The 14,805-nt window shown below is 45.2% G+C and overlaps 1 protein-coding gene across 5 annotated transcripts in view; it reads left to right on the forward strand.

Moving 5' to 3' along the window:
• The window catches only part of FAM81A (family with sequence similarity 81 member A), a 135,006-nt gene that overhangs the window by 31,093 nt on the left and 89,108 nt on the right, over positions 1–14,805 (forward strand). Inside the window, exons 1-2 of one of the 5 annotated variants that reach the window (XM_074393845.1) lie at positions 9,603–9,763; positions 10,505–10,545. The exons of 1 other annotated variant lie outside the window; for it this stretch is intronic. The gene's annotated coding sequence lies outside the window, so the exon portion shown is untranslated. Of the gene's footprint in view, positions 1–9,602; positions 9,764–10,504; positions 10,546–14,805 lie in introns of those variants that run through there. 3 more of the 5 variants (XM_074393847.1, XM_039469083.2, XM_039469084.2) reach the window with 3 other exon arrangements.

Below are 14,805 nucleotides of genomic sequence, written 5' to 3' on the forward strand. Positions count from 1 at the left end.
AGATAATATCTCATTGTAGTTTTGATTTCCATTTCTCCGATGATCAGTGATGTTGAGTACCTTTTCATATACCTGTTTGCCATTTGTATGTCTTCTTTTGAGAAATGTCTATTGAGAGCTTTTTCCATTTTAAATCAGATTATTAGATATTTTTCCTACAGACTTGGTTACATTCCTTATATATTGTGATTATTAATTCCTTCTTAGATGAGTGCTCTACTTAATTCAGTCTGCAGTGATTGTTCTCCATCAGACCTCCTAGAAATCACTCTTGGGGCTTTCTTTTGTCATAGTGCTGAGAATTCGCTTTGCTATTATCTTTTTTTTTTTTTTTTTTTTGATGCAGAGTCTTACTATGTTGCCCAGGCTGGTCTTGAATTCTTGGGCTCAAGTGATCCTCTGGCCTTAGCCTCCCCAGTAGGGGGGATTATAGGCACCTGCCATGGTTCCTTTGATATTACCTTGGAGTGCATCTTCCACTACCTAGATCCATGTCTACCCTTTTTTTTTTTTTTTTTTTTAATAGACTCTTACTCTGTCACCCAGAGTGGAGTGCAGTGGCGCAATCTCGGCTCACTGCAACTTCTGCCTCCCAAGTTTAAGCTATTCTTGTGCCTCACCCTCCCAAGTACCTGGAATTAGAGGTGCACACCACCATGCCCAGCTAATTTTTGTGTTTTTAGTAGAGATGGTGTTTTGCCATGTTGCCCAGGCTGATCTTGAACTCTTGATCTCAAGTGATCTGCCTTCCTTTGTCTCCCAAAGTGCTGGGATTATAGGTGTAAGCCACCACACCCCTCCCTTCTACTCCTTTTTGTTTTACTTTCTCATACCTAGAAAATATTTCTCAATGATTCCTGAGAAAGGGTGTATATGAGGTACATTGTTGTGAACTAAAAGACATGAAAATGTTTTATTCTGCACTCAGTATTTTTTTTTTTTTTTTTTTTTTTGAGATGGAATCTTTCTCTGTTGCCCAGGCTGGAGTGCAGTGACACAATCTCGGCTCACTGCAACCTCTGCCTCCTAGGTTCAATTGATTCTTCTGCTTCAGCTTCCTGAGTAGCTGGAACTACAGGTGCACACCACCATGCCTGGCTAATTTTTGTATATTTAGTAGAGATGGGGTTTCACCATACTGGCTGGACTAGTCTTGAGCTCCTGACCCCATGATCTGCCTGCCTCAGGCTCTCAAAGTGTTGGGATTACAGGAGTGAGCCACCATGCCCAGCCTCTGCTCTCAGTCTTTTCTTTTCTTTTTTTAAGATGGGTTTTCACCATGTTGGTCAGGCTGGTCTTGAGCTCTCAACCTCAGGTGATCCACCCGCCTTGGCCTCCAAAGTGCTTAGATTACAGGCATGAACCACCACTCCCGGCCCTCTGCTCTTAGTCTTGATGGATAGTTTAGCTGGGTGTAGAATTCTGGAATGGAAATAAGTTTCTCTCAGGATTTTAAAGGTACTGTTCTTTCTTCAACTTCTAATATTGGGAAGACTGATGTTATCTGGACTCCTAATTCTTTGTATATGATGTTTATTGTCTATAAAATTTTGGATTTTCTTTTTATCTTTTGTGTTCTGAAATTTCAAAATCAGTTGTCTTGGTACAGATCTTTTAAAAATTTACATTGCCATGTTCTTGGTACTCTTGTTCAATCTAGATACTCATGTCCTTCCATTATAAGAAATTTTCTTCTACAATTTGTGCAATTTTAGGGGTTTTACTCTGAGCACCCTTACTGGTTATCCTGTCTATCAGTATTGCCTATAAAAAGTACCCATGCTGAAGATTTTTTAAAGCTTTACTTAGAATTGTCCCTCTCTAAAATTAATAAAAAGAAGGCTGATACCTCCTGTGGAAATGTTCCTACACATACTATTATTATCTCCCCTTAGAAAAAGGGCTAACTCTTTCTTGGAAAAACAAGAGTCAAAGTGATTATGTTAAAGTTAGTATCAGAAGGATATTTGGGCTTTAAACTTACAATGAATTAGCAATAACTTTGCATGTATCACTGAGACTTATTTTGAAGAGAATGTTTTGAGTTTTAAGGACTGTAATTAGAAAAATTTGTCTTCATGTGTAAAATAAAATAGTTGAATCAGTATTAATTCGACTTTCACTTTTCTGACTGGATTTGGTATAAAATAAGCCAGGGAAATTTCAGCCCAAATTTCTGATATAAGAGATGTAGGCTGAAGTCCTAGTTAGAAATAGGTTCACTCCTGATGCTCAGAACAGGGCAGGCAGATGAAGAATCCTAGAGGGTTGAGTCCAGGCCAGGTAGTAGGACTTGGGAGGTGCCAGTCTTCTTTGTTCTGGGGAGGCTTTGAAATTTTACTTTATCATCCATGAGAATAAACCTAAACAATAAAAAATAAAAATAAACCAAAGAGCTGAAAGCAAGGGCCAGATGATTGTCTGGTGGTGGTGATCATGAACTTGTCAGCCATTGCCAGCCATTTATCCTCAGAGATTTTCACTGGGAGAAAGAATGATTTCAACCAGCAGGGGATGGAGAGGATGGGACAGTAATGTCACTTCCGCCATTCCGGTGGCACCAAATGCACAGACCTATTTACCTTTTTAAGGGCTTCATTTGGTACCTAATTTGGTTCAGTCATGTCAGTGGGGCAGGAAGGATTCAGATAAACATAGGGCAGAAACCATACTGTGACAGTGTCACTCACTGCTTTAGAAGAGAGACCTTGGAATTTGTATTAGGTACACCCCAAAATGATGCAGGAGATTAGGAACTACATGTACCTTTGACTATGACATTGAAAACTACATGTAAGAAAAAGAGATGATTTTGGAGTGTGGCTGGGACCAGAAGGAATCTTAGAATTGTTCCAACCAAGCCAAGCAATAGCAGTAATATTGTGTGGAATGAGTTAACCAGACTAACAAATTCTGTCTCCTTGTGTTAAGACATAACAGTTGAACCAGTATTAATTAAATCTTTACTCTTCTGACTGAGTCTTGGGAAGCAATATTAAAAAAGAAAAAAAATGGTGTTGTGTTTTTTTTTTTTTTTTTTTCTGAGACGGAGTTTCACACTTTTTGCCCAGGCTGGAGTGCAAAAGCACTATCTTAACTCACAGCAAACTCCATCTCCCAGGTTCAAGCGATCCTCCTGCCTCAGCCTCCTAAGTAGCTGGGATTAGAGCTATGCACTACCACACCCAGCTAATTTTATATTTTTAGTAGAGACAGGGTTTCTCCTTGTTGGTCAGGCTGGTTTTGAACCCCTGACCTCAGGTGATCTGCCTGCCTCAGCCTCCCAAAGTGCAGGGATTACAGGCATGAGCCTCTGCACCCAGCTGGGTCTTTCTTTTGTCATAGTCCTAAGAATTCCTTTTCCTGTTATCTTTTTTTTTTTTTTAAGTCAGAGTCTTGCTCTGTCACCAGACTGGAGTGCAGGGGCATGATCTCTGCTCCCTGCAGCCTCTGCCTTCCAGGTTCAAGTGATTCTCCTGCCTCAGCCTCACGAGTAGCTGAGACTACAGGTGTGTGCAACCATGCTTGGCTAATGTTTTTGTATTTTTAGTAGAGATGGAGTTTCACCTTGTTAGCCAGGATGATCTCAATCTCCTGACCTTGTGATTGCCTTGGCCTCCCAAAGAGCTGAGATTATAGGCGAGAGCCACCACTCCTGTACTTTTTTTTTTTTTTTTCTGAGATAGAATCTTACTGTGTTGCCCAGGGTGGTCTCGAATTCCTGGGCTCCAGTGATGCTCTGATCTCAGCCTCCCCAGTAGTGGGGATTATAGGTATCTGCCATGGTTCCTTTGATATTACCTTGGGGTGTATCTTCACCAAAGAAAGTCAAAGAGTTTAAATAACTTGCCAAGTACATCCGGATAGTTTCCACCATCTTTAAAGCATGAATGTACTTAAGGGAAGAAAAGAAAATGTCAATTTTATTATTTATGTTTCCCAAGGGAAGAAAAAGCTATTTCCTGAGTCTACAGCAGGCATCCCCAAACTACGGCCCACAGGCCACATGTGGCCCCCTGAGGCCATTTATCCACCCCCCACCCCCGTACCTGCCCCTGCCCCGCACTTCAGGAAGGGGTACCTCTTTCACTGGTGGTCCGTGAGAGGAACACAGTATGTGGCGGCCCTCCAACGGTCTGAGGGACAGTGAACTGGCCCCCGTGTAAAAAGTTTGGGGACGCTTGGTCTCAGTGACAATAACCTACTGCCTAACTATGTGGGGCTCCAGTGCCTGGTAGAGAATTCTGCAACCCATTCACATTGCCTTGGGAAACCTATGTGTGTGCATGGAAACGACTTAGTGTATTCAAATGTAGGAGAGGAAACAAAAGACAATTATACCTATTTATCTCTTTAACAACAACTGCACAATATTAATTTATTTTACTTTATTATTTTTCTTTTTTAATTTTAATTTTAAGTACAGGATATGTATTGTCTATTGATTACAATTTTTAAAAACTGCATCACTCTATATGCTTTTTCCTGGCAGGCATGTACTCATAAAGCACTTGCTTCAGTTTTATTATTTGAGAAGATGCTCAGGATGGGTGCGATGGTTGACGCCTATAATCCCGGCACTTTGGGAGGCTGAGGTGGGCGAATCAGGAGGTCAGGAGTTCAAGACCAGTCTGGCTAACATGGCGAAACCCGTCTCTGCTAAAAATACAAAAGTTAGCTGGGCCTAGTGGTGGGTGCCTTCAATTCCAGCTACTCAGGAGGCTGAGGCAGGAGAATTGCTTGAACCCGGGAGGCAGAGGTTGCAGTGAGCTGAGGTCACGTCACTGCACTCCAGTGCTGGCAACAGACTCGGTCTCAGAAAAAAAAAAAGATGCTCAAATCCCAAAATATGCTTGACTCTTTGTATTTTAAACTAACAATTCTTTGATTGGATTTATCTGGATAAGTAAACAAACCTTCACTCCTTTGCTGGTGCAGACCTGAGATGAAGGTGTAAGAAATCAGAGGTGGAACAGAAAATCAAACACCACATGTTCTCACTCATAGTTGGGTGTTGAGTAGTGAGAACACATGGACACAGGGAGGGGAGCATCACACACTGGGATCTGTCGGGGGGAAATAGGGGAGGGACAGCAGGGGGTGGGGAGTTGGGGAGAGATAGCATGGGGAGAAATGCCAGATTTAGGTGAAGGGGAGGAAGGCAGCAAATCACACTGCCATGTGTGTACCTATGCAACAATCTTGCATGTTCGTCGCATGTACCCCAAAAATGTAAAATGCAATTTAAAAATGCAGAAAAAAAAAGAAATCAGAGGTAATGTTAAAATTAATTTGCTCCCTCAAAATAATTTTTTTTTTGTCTTTTTGTTTTTTTCCTTTTTTTTGTGTAGAACGGGGTCTCGCTATATTGCCCAGGCAGGTCTCGAACTCCTGGGCTCAAGCTATCCTCCCGTCTCTGCCTCCCTAAGAGCTGGGATTACAGGCATGAGCCACAGCGCCCGGCTCAAAATAATTTTTTATAAGTTACTATTCACATTCTTTGATATGTGCTGTCCTTGGGGAAGACAGGGGAACAAAAACAACGTTTATTTAGTTCTCACCGCGCCATACACTTTACCTACTGAAGTTTCTAATGCATTTTTCATCCTTAGTGTAATTTGGTTTTTATGCAGCAATTTAGCACCTGGTACAAGGCAGAGCTGTGACATCAAAGGAGCTCAAGTTCAAATTCTAGCTTTAGAACTTAATAGCTTTGGGACCTTGGATAAATTACATAATACCTCTAAGCCTTACTTTATTCATAAGCTGCTGCAAGGAAGAAATAAAAATCTATAAGTAAGCATTTAGCACAGGGCTTGACATAAACATTGGCTATGACTGCACCAGGGCCAGGGACAAGGGGAGGTGAGTGAGGCAAAACTTAAGGTGCAGTATCTAAGGCAAACTCAGTGGTCGAGATAAATACTATTATAATGCAATGTTTAAAAAATCAAAATTGAGCCAGGCGCGGTGGCTCAAGCCTGTAATCCCAGCACTTTGGGAGGCTAAGAGAGGCAGACCATGAAGTCAGGAGTTCAAGACCAGCCTGACCAATGTGGTGAAACCCTGCCTCTATTAAAAAATACAAAAACTAGCCACGTGTGGTGGCACATGCCTGCAATCCCAGCTACTCAGGAGGCTGAAGCAGGAGATTTGCTTGAACTCGGAAGACGAAGGTTGCAGTGGGCCAAGATCATGCCACTGCACTCCAGCCTGGGCGACAGAGAGAGACTCTGTCTCAAAAAAAAAAAAAAAAATTAATGAAGTATGAAAATTTTTTTTTTTTTTTTTTTTTTTTTTGAGACGGAGTTTCGCTCTTGTTACCCAGGCTGGAGTGCAATGGCACGATCTCGGCTCACTGCAACCTCCGCCTCCTGGGTTCAGGCAATTCTCCTGCCTCAGCCTCCTGAGTAGCTGGGATTATAGGCACGCGCCACCATGCCCAGCTAATTTTTTGTATTTTTAGTAGAGACGGGGTTTCACCATGTTGACCAGGATGGTCTCGATCTCTCGACCTTGTGATCCACCCGCCTCGGCCTCCCAAAGTGCTGGGATTACAGGCTTGAGCCACCGCGCCCAGCCTGAAAATTTTTAATAAGGACAGGGTGAATATTCCTAATCTTCTTTGCCTGGCTTCAATATGACTTGCCATGGCACTGTATACCACAACCTCATGTGATGGGTATTGTCGTTTCCTTTTTGTTGTTGAGCAGAAGTTCAAGTTGTCTTTTAATTCTGCATATGAAAATAAACGTCCAATAATGTACTACTTGGCAAAGAAGCCAAAATAAGAGTATCAGCTTATGTGAGGTTTCGTTGTTTAAACTGTGGTGTCATGACTGGCTAATATAAGATAGCCTGTGAATGTTTGTGGAACTAGATTGAACTAAGCCGGAGTGGTATCAAACAGCAGAATAGCCTAAAGACTATACGTAAATATTTTGGCCTATTTTCTTAGAACTGTTGGAAAGAATTTTTTTTTTTCAAAGTCAATGTGCAATAGAGTTTTCCATAATGCTTTTCTTGCCTCTGAACTGGGTTTTGGATAAATCGGTTTCATTATGAGGCTATTTTAGGATTTCTGGCCACAAACTCTTTGTACAAAGACTTCTTTATTTCAAATTTCATTCTTGAAAGTTAGTTGAGGGCTAAGTTGTATGCTATGTAAATATACCCAGAGGCTGAACTTGCCCTGCTGTGTACACCTGCAGTTATCTAAGTTAAGACAAACATTACTAAAAGGATCTTCCCAATGTTTTGTGCTTTCTCTGCTGTTTGTGCCTCAGTTGTAGCTACTTTAAAACAATTATTGGCCAGGTGTGGTGGCTCACGCCTCTAATCCCAGCACTTTGGGAGGCTGAGGCAGGCAGATTATGAGGTTGGGAGTTTGCGACCAGCCTGGCCAACATAGCGAAACCCCATCTCTACTAAAAATACAAAATTAGCTGGGCATAGTGGCGCACGCCTGTAATCCCAGCTACTCAGGAGGCTGAGGCAAGACAGTCACTTGAACCCAGGAGGCGGAAGTTGCGTTGAGCTGAGATCGTGCCACTGCACTCCAGGCTGGGTGACAGAGCAAGACTCCGTCTCCAAAAAAAAAAAAAAAAAGTAAAAGTAAAAAAAGAAAACTTTTTTTGTGAGATGGATTAGCCACCAATAAATTCATAAGCAAACATAATATTTGAGAGAATGAGCCTATGCATGAAGAAAAATTATTAGCAAAAACAAAGCCAACTGTAGTTTATTCAAAACATATGAAAAAACTATAATTTCTGTAAATAAAAAGAGGGAAAAGGGAATTTTCTTAATTCTATATTACTATTTTCAACAAATAAAACCAACAAAGAAGAGCCATAGAGTAACAAATTGTGTTAATTGGCTATTAACCCAAATTTTTAGTTGATTATTCACAGAATAATGTCCCAAGGTCTGAACCCCACCTTTGTTCAATGTAAGATTTCTCTTATTTGATGAAATCTTTTTTTGGACTCTCAGTGATGGAGTCTAGGTTTGAATGGTTACTTTCTGCTAACATATGCGTAGTCTAGGTTTGAATGGTTACTTTCTGCTAACATATGCATGCCTTTCCAGACGCTGTGGCAAGTTACGGCCAGAAAGTCACTGGGAAACTGAATGACAGTGTCATTACCACGACATAGGATCCAATTCAATATGTATTTACCTAGTACATACCATGCACCAGGCAGTGGGAATCTCACCGAGAAAGGAAAGAATAGTCATTGAGCTTTTGCAGCACTCAAGAGATGCTCTTAGATCAGATCTACACATCACAGGACTCAAGTCCATGACTCTCCTGGTCACAACGGCAGTGTTACTTGTGTCCGTGATCATTCGATGACTCGTCAGGCTCTAAGCTCTGTCACAGCAGAAGGTGATGTCTCTTTTTTTCGTCTTCACCATTGTGTCTCAGAACTGAGCATAGTTTCTAGCACTTGGCAGGCATCCAATAGATACTGTTGGCTGAATGAATGTTAACAGATGCATTAGCGCTTTGTGGAGGATATTAGCCCGTTTTATAGGTGAGGAAACAGTCTCTGAATACCCAAGATCACACACAAATAACAGTCCTTAATACTAACAACCCCTAAAGAATAATCCTGCCGGAGCGAGGATTCCAAAACGACTCCACAGTTCGGGCTCTTCTACTATGTCGCGCTCCTCTACTATGTCGGGGTCCTTCCCCTAGGTTGGAAGGGCTCAGGCTGGGGGGAGACAGACAGGAACCCCGGTGCTGGGCAAGTACCAGCGTCTGCAAAGGAGTCCCGAACCAGACCAGGCGAGGCGGGCAAAGGTCAGGTCCCCCCACCCCCCAACTCCGCTGAAATCCCTCCCACCGAGAGGAAACACAGTTATGAGTGAATGGGCTTGTGCGTCCTGATAAGAATCCAAAATCGAGAGGCAGGTGGAAAGAACCAGGACGCTCTGGGGGGCGGGTTGGGGGGGGGGGAGATGAAGCAGATGGGAGAAGAGAGGACTGGGAAGAGGAGGGGTGTCCGCGGTTCTTCCTCGCGTCGTGTCTGCGATGAGACACGATCCTGGTTCCCAGCTGTAGGTGTCAAGGCGATTTAGTAAATGACACTTGGCAGCCCCGAAGGGTTTGTTCCCCTACACAGGAGGGGCGTCACCGTGGCCTAATCAAACACCTTCTTTCCAATTTGGGGTGGGGCGGGGCAGAGAACTGTTTTTGTGGGAAAACGGCTTAGTAAATAAGGTGTATTGGGACTCTGGAGAGAATTGCAGTGCCACCACCATTGCTATGATCTTCATCATGCACCATTTCAACACCTCTCCAAGTCAACCCGCCCTACGACAGGATTTATTTTCCAATGAGCGAAATCCCCGCCCGCCAACTCCGAGGCGCTTGGACGCGAGCTTTGTGGGAAACAGCAGCGACGAGCAGAGGCTATTTTGGGTGTGGGAACGAGGAGGGAGGAGGGGCGGCGCCGCCAGGCTGGGCGCGGGCGCGCGGGGAAAGCCTCCAGCTCGGGCTGCCACGGCAACCGCGTCCAGGCAACGCGCCCGGAAGCGGCTCGGGCGGCGCGCGGCGGCTCGCGCCCCCCGGGAGCCGCGAACCCTGCCGGGCCGCGCGCCGGGCCAGGCGGCAGGCGCGCGCTGATTGGACGGCGCTCCCCGCGGCGCGGGCCCGCAGCCGGGCGCCCCGCTCAGCCAGCGCCAGCGGCCGCCGCACCCAGCCGCGCCGGCGAGGACATGTGCAGCCGCGGCGCGCCCGCCCCCCGCGCCGGTGAGTGCCGCGCAGTGGACCCCCCCGGCCGGGCCTCCTCCGGAGCTGAGCAGCGGGAGCTCCTTGGGACGGCCGGTGACCTTGGGGCAGCCGCTGAGGAGATAGGCGTGGGGGAGAGAGAGCTGCGCGTGGCCCATGTGACATGCTGCGGGCGAGAGGGTTAACTGCATGTGACGCGAAGGGCCGAAGTTGGGCACAGAGCGCAACTGGCGTTGCATTTTCGCGGGGGCTGCATGCTAGCGAACCAACCGACGCCCGGAGGGACTGTTTGGGGGAGCTGGGGTGGTGCACGGATTGCCAGGAGTAAGGGCTAGCCAGCCGACCCAAAACTCAGAGTGAGTGACCTTGGGCAGGTTAACCGTCTGCTCTTCTGCCCCTTCGCTTTTTCTCATCTTTCAAAGGAGGGCTGGTGGGTCTCTGCAGTTCCACAGTGCTGTTGTGCCACGCTACTGTGAGCTGAGAAAAAGCTCTAAAGTACGGTTCTGCAGGTACCTGAGATGCAAGGCTTAACCGTGTTTATTCTACGAGGGGTTTCCATTAATTGGCTCCCAAAGTGGCAAGAAATGTTATCGTTTTATGGAAGATTATGGAGCAAGCAGTCGGTGGTCCAGAGAGTGGCTTCTTAAGATGCACAGGTTAAAACCTTTTAGATGCCCTAAAGACATGAACAAAATCAGGATTAATGCTCTTGAGTTCTTCTTTCCTGTAGTTAATCTAATAGGAAACTTTGTATTTGAACAGGTAAAATCAAAACCCAATCGTGGCAGGCAGCAGCAAATTAAGTGAGTCATTTCTTCAATGTGCACGAGGTGTGTGTGTGTGTGTGTGTGTGTGTGTGTGTGCGCGTGTGTGCGCGTGCGCTCTCGCCCTCAGCTTAAAGTCTGTGTACGCCAGTGTTAGAAATTATTTCATGGGAGTAACCAGAAATAATGCTAGAATGATTCAAATCCACAGAAGTGCAGCTCTCTCAGAAGCAGGGGCAAACATTTGCAGCTTGCTTTTAAAATGAGTTAGATTTGTAGAGTAAATAAATATATTCTTTATTGAGAACCGTCCCCAGGTTTGCACATTGTATCTGTCTTCTAGGCTCTGTCAGTTTTGTGTGTGTGTATGTGTGTTGGGGGGGTTCCGTGGCACTTCTCCTTTTTTTAGCATTGACTGGTATTAAAAAAAGACCCAGGTCCCCTTCTATATCCCCTGTCTGTAAACTTCCCTCTTCCACAGAGTGGAAGAGAGGAAGTACCCTCTCACAGGTACCCCTGGTACACCTGGTTGCCCTTTCTCACTTTCTGCTTCAAGGCTGTCCTTGATATTTATTTGAATCTGATTTCATCCGTGTAAGAAGGTGCGTTGGGAAGACACAGTTTCCAATGTTAATGAATAAGCTTCTGTAAGCTTGTTTACCTGAGGGCTTAACAACTTTCAATGTGTTTACATGTTAGAAATCTGATAGCATACAGACAGAAGAATCCTTAGTGCCCAGGGAATTTAACCACAAAGCCCTACCAACCCTTTAATGAGCCACAACTCCTGGTGCTTAGAAGCGTCATTAGTGGATTATTCAGCCCCCTCTCTCTGCAGGCCACTACGCTGTGTCACTCCGACCTGGCTTTGAAAGTCTTGTTTCTTGCATCCTGCAACTTGCATTTTCGTTTTTTCTGAAGCTGAGCCCACCTTCTCCTGCTCCTTGAGCACAGAGCCTGAGTGAACAATTTCCCGCAGAAAAGTCTTCTCTAGTGTCCTCTGGTAACTCACCAGAGTAGGGATGCTCTTCCGCTTGCTCCTTAGTGCTTCCTCCAAACCAACGCACCGTCACCAACCAAGTCTCCTCTTGGAAGGTTGAGCTGTCTGCTAATGCCCTCACCCTGCTTCTTGTCTTCTGGCCCAGTGCTTCCCAAACCTGGGGCCTCCTCAGAATCACCTGGGGCATTTTGAAAAACGTTGCTCTTTGTGTAATTTTGGGGTTCAGGGTGCCCTCAGCTCCCCTGAGAGGACATTTCTCCAGGTTCTTGGTCTCCTGCCCTCTCAAGAATGAGAGAGGGGGCCAGGGCGCGGTGCCCAGTAAATGTTGGACTCAAGTGTTTGTAGAAAGCGATTTATTTAAAGAGAGAGAAACAGGAGAGAGAAGGAAACAGCTAACATTCACACTGAGTGACAGAATCCAGAAAGGTGGAATCCAGGAGAGAAAAGCAGCTTTCACACTGAGTGGAAGGGAATAGAGAGAGAGATGGAGTTTCAGAGGGGAAGACAGGCTTCCACGAGAGTGGGGAAGGGGACCCCAGAGGGGAAATCCAGGAGAAAGAAAGACGGCTTCCACGAAGGGAGTGTTCATGGAAGGGGACCCAAACATAGAGTCAGAAGGGCAGTGGAAGAAGGGGACTTTTCACCTGGGAGGAATCCCCACCTTCTGTAAGACCCCAGGCCAATGAAAGGAGTTCCTGAGAACTTCGCTGGAGTGATTGACTCTTAGTTTCTTCCCTCACCCAGGAAATTGAAACATAGACTGTTAAATCTCCTGGATGGAGAGAAATGGGAGTTGGGACCTGGCCCTGGGAAGTTCTTGCCCTTAAAACTACGCCCCCTTGTGGACCGGGAAAGAGACCACATTCCCTCATTTGGACTCCCTCAAATATATCAAATTAGAATCATTGGGGGTTGGGGTGGTGGTGGGAGGAGTAAGACCTAAAAATCCCTATTTTATGTATGTATGTATATATGTATGTATGTATGTATTTATTTATAAAATCATTATTTAAAAAAAACCCAAAAGGAGGAACATCAGGAGAGGCTAAAGAGAGAGAGAGAGAGAGAGAAAGAGAGAGAGAACAACTAACTCTGGGCAATTTCTGATGTACACCTGGGTTCATCAGTGGAAACCTCTTCACTTGATGCTACAAAAAAGTGATAAGCAAAAAATGTGAGCAGCTGGCTTCATTCTCTCCTCTGCTTTGTTTCCTGCCAGTGACTTTGGGGTTTGTGTTGAAGCTCTCTTAATTCTTTGACCTTGAAGTTCCTCAACATCAATTCCTTATAGCCTCAGTTTCCACTTTGCTTCAACTAACATCTTGGACTTGTTCAGTCTTGAACAAGACTGAACCTTTGAGATCCTGAACTTGGCCTTCAGCCTACTTAGTTGATACCACCCAGTGACCGCTCTGGATTTTAACCATTGCTGAGGACTCTGGTCCCATAATCACTTGCTGTTCCAATCCTTCAGCCCCTCTGTGACTCTGTTTCTCCACTTGGGGTGTATAGGTTGCTAGCCATTTCCGTCTGTCTGGAATCCCGGAATCCTTTGTTTCAGTGTGTTGGGCTTCTCACATTCTAGTCCTCAATCCAAAATCACCACCCCTGTTACCTGCTTATTCTCCTCCTAGCCTGCCACATTATCCCAGAGGAAGTCACCAAGACCTTTTGACAGGTTCCACTGAAAATTTACACTGGTTCTAATTTCACCAGATAAATTCCCACTCTACCTTCTTCACTGACCCCAAGCATCTTTTTCTTCCTCTCTTTGTGCTTTATTTCCTCTTTCTCGAAGGAAGAAAATGTCTGCAAGTCCCTTCCCCAAGGTTAATCCGCATGTACTCCATAATCTTCCTTCCCTGGACTTGATTCCTTCCTTCTCGCCTCTTTTGGGAACTGGATGCCTTTGTGATTCCCCTTGTCCAATGTCTTTGATCCTTTTCCTACTCTGTCCCAACGCTCATTCCACCATATAGGTTACGCTTCCCATAGGAAACTATGATAAGTTAGGGTCCTTGCTCTAACTTAGGGTCGTGTGCGATAGAATTTTCTGTGGTGAGAAAAATATTTTATATCCTCACTGTCCCATATAGTAGTCACTATTCACATGTGGCTATTAAGCACACGAAGTGTGGCTGGTGTGACAGAGGAACCAAGTTTTTCATTTTAGTAGATTCTAAACTAATTTAAGTCCAGTTGCAGTAGTCACATAGAACCAGTGCCTACCGTATGGGGCAGCACAGTTCTTGCGCCTGCTGCTCTGTCCTCAGTTTCTCTTCTTTGTCCGCTCACCTATTCTGGTTTCACCCTCATCCTTCTGTTGAAACTGCTCCCTCGAAGGGCTCTGGCGGAGGTGTCCTGGCTGCAGAGCTGAGGCCTTTGCCCTGTTCTTCCACTGCTTGGTCCCTGCCCTGTGTCTCCTGGCAGCAGTCAGCCCTTTGTGCTTCTCTCTCTCCCTGTCTCCATGATGCTGGCTGTCCGGGCCCACTCGAACCTCATCTGTTTCCTTCTTCTTCCTGGCCTGCAGACACAGGGATGCTGTGAGATCCTGCCCTTGGTCTTTCCTTTCCTTTCCCTCCTCCCTTCTCCCTGCCCCAGCCTCACCTCTGAGCCCGCAGTAGTAGTTAAAGAGCACTGGATGCTTTCCCCGCGCCTTACTGGGTGCCCCCGCCCCCTTATACTACATCCTCTAATCTTCACTCCAACTCTGTGAGGCAGAGACTCTGATTACTCCTGTGTAGGTGCAGAAGCTCAAGTTGAGGGAGATTTGAATAACTGAGGGCACTGCTTTCAAGGAGCAGGCCGGAAAAGGGGCTCCAGCAGTCTGATCTTAGAGCCCCACTTCTGACCCTGTTTACTCAGGGTCCCCAGCTACCTTCAAATCTGCATGTGGGGCCCTGAGCTCTCTCCCAAATTTCACTCAGAATGTAATACTCAGAAGCCTGACTGCTTCATCTCTATTTTGTCATCCTGGCTTCTGTAATCATTTCCCCCCCTTTTAAACCTTTTACCTTGAATCATTCAAATTTATAGAAGAGTTGCAATAATTAAAATAATTCCTAACATTCCTTTCAGACAAATTCTCTAAATATTAATTTTTACCACACTTGCTTTACCTTTCTCACTCTGTCATATTCTCTCTCGTTCTCTCTCTCTGTGTCTGTGTATCTACGTGTTATCCACACCCATGTATACACACACATCTACATACACTCGCACATACATGCATATGTCATTTTCCCTGAACCATTTCAAAGTAAATTGTACACATGATACACCTTTGTCCCCTACATACT

Source organism: Saimiri boliviensis, chromosome 2, assembly GCF_048565385.1.
Source record: "Saimiri boliviensis isolate mSaiBol1 chromosome 2, mSaiBol1.pri, whole genome shotgun sequence".
NCBI classification, from domain to species: Eukaryota; Metazoa; Chordata; class Mammalia; order Primates; family Cebidae; genus Saimiri; species Saimiri boliviensis.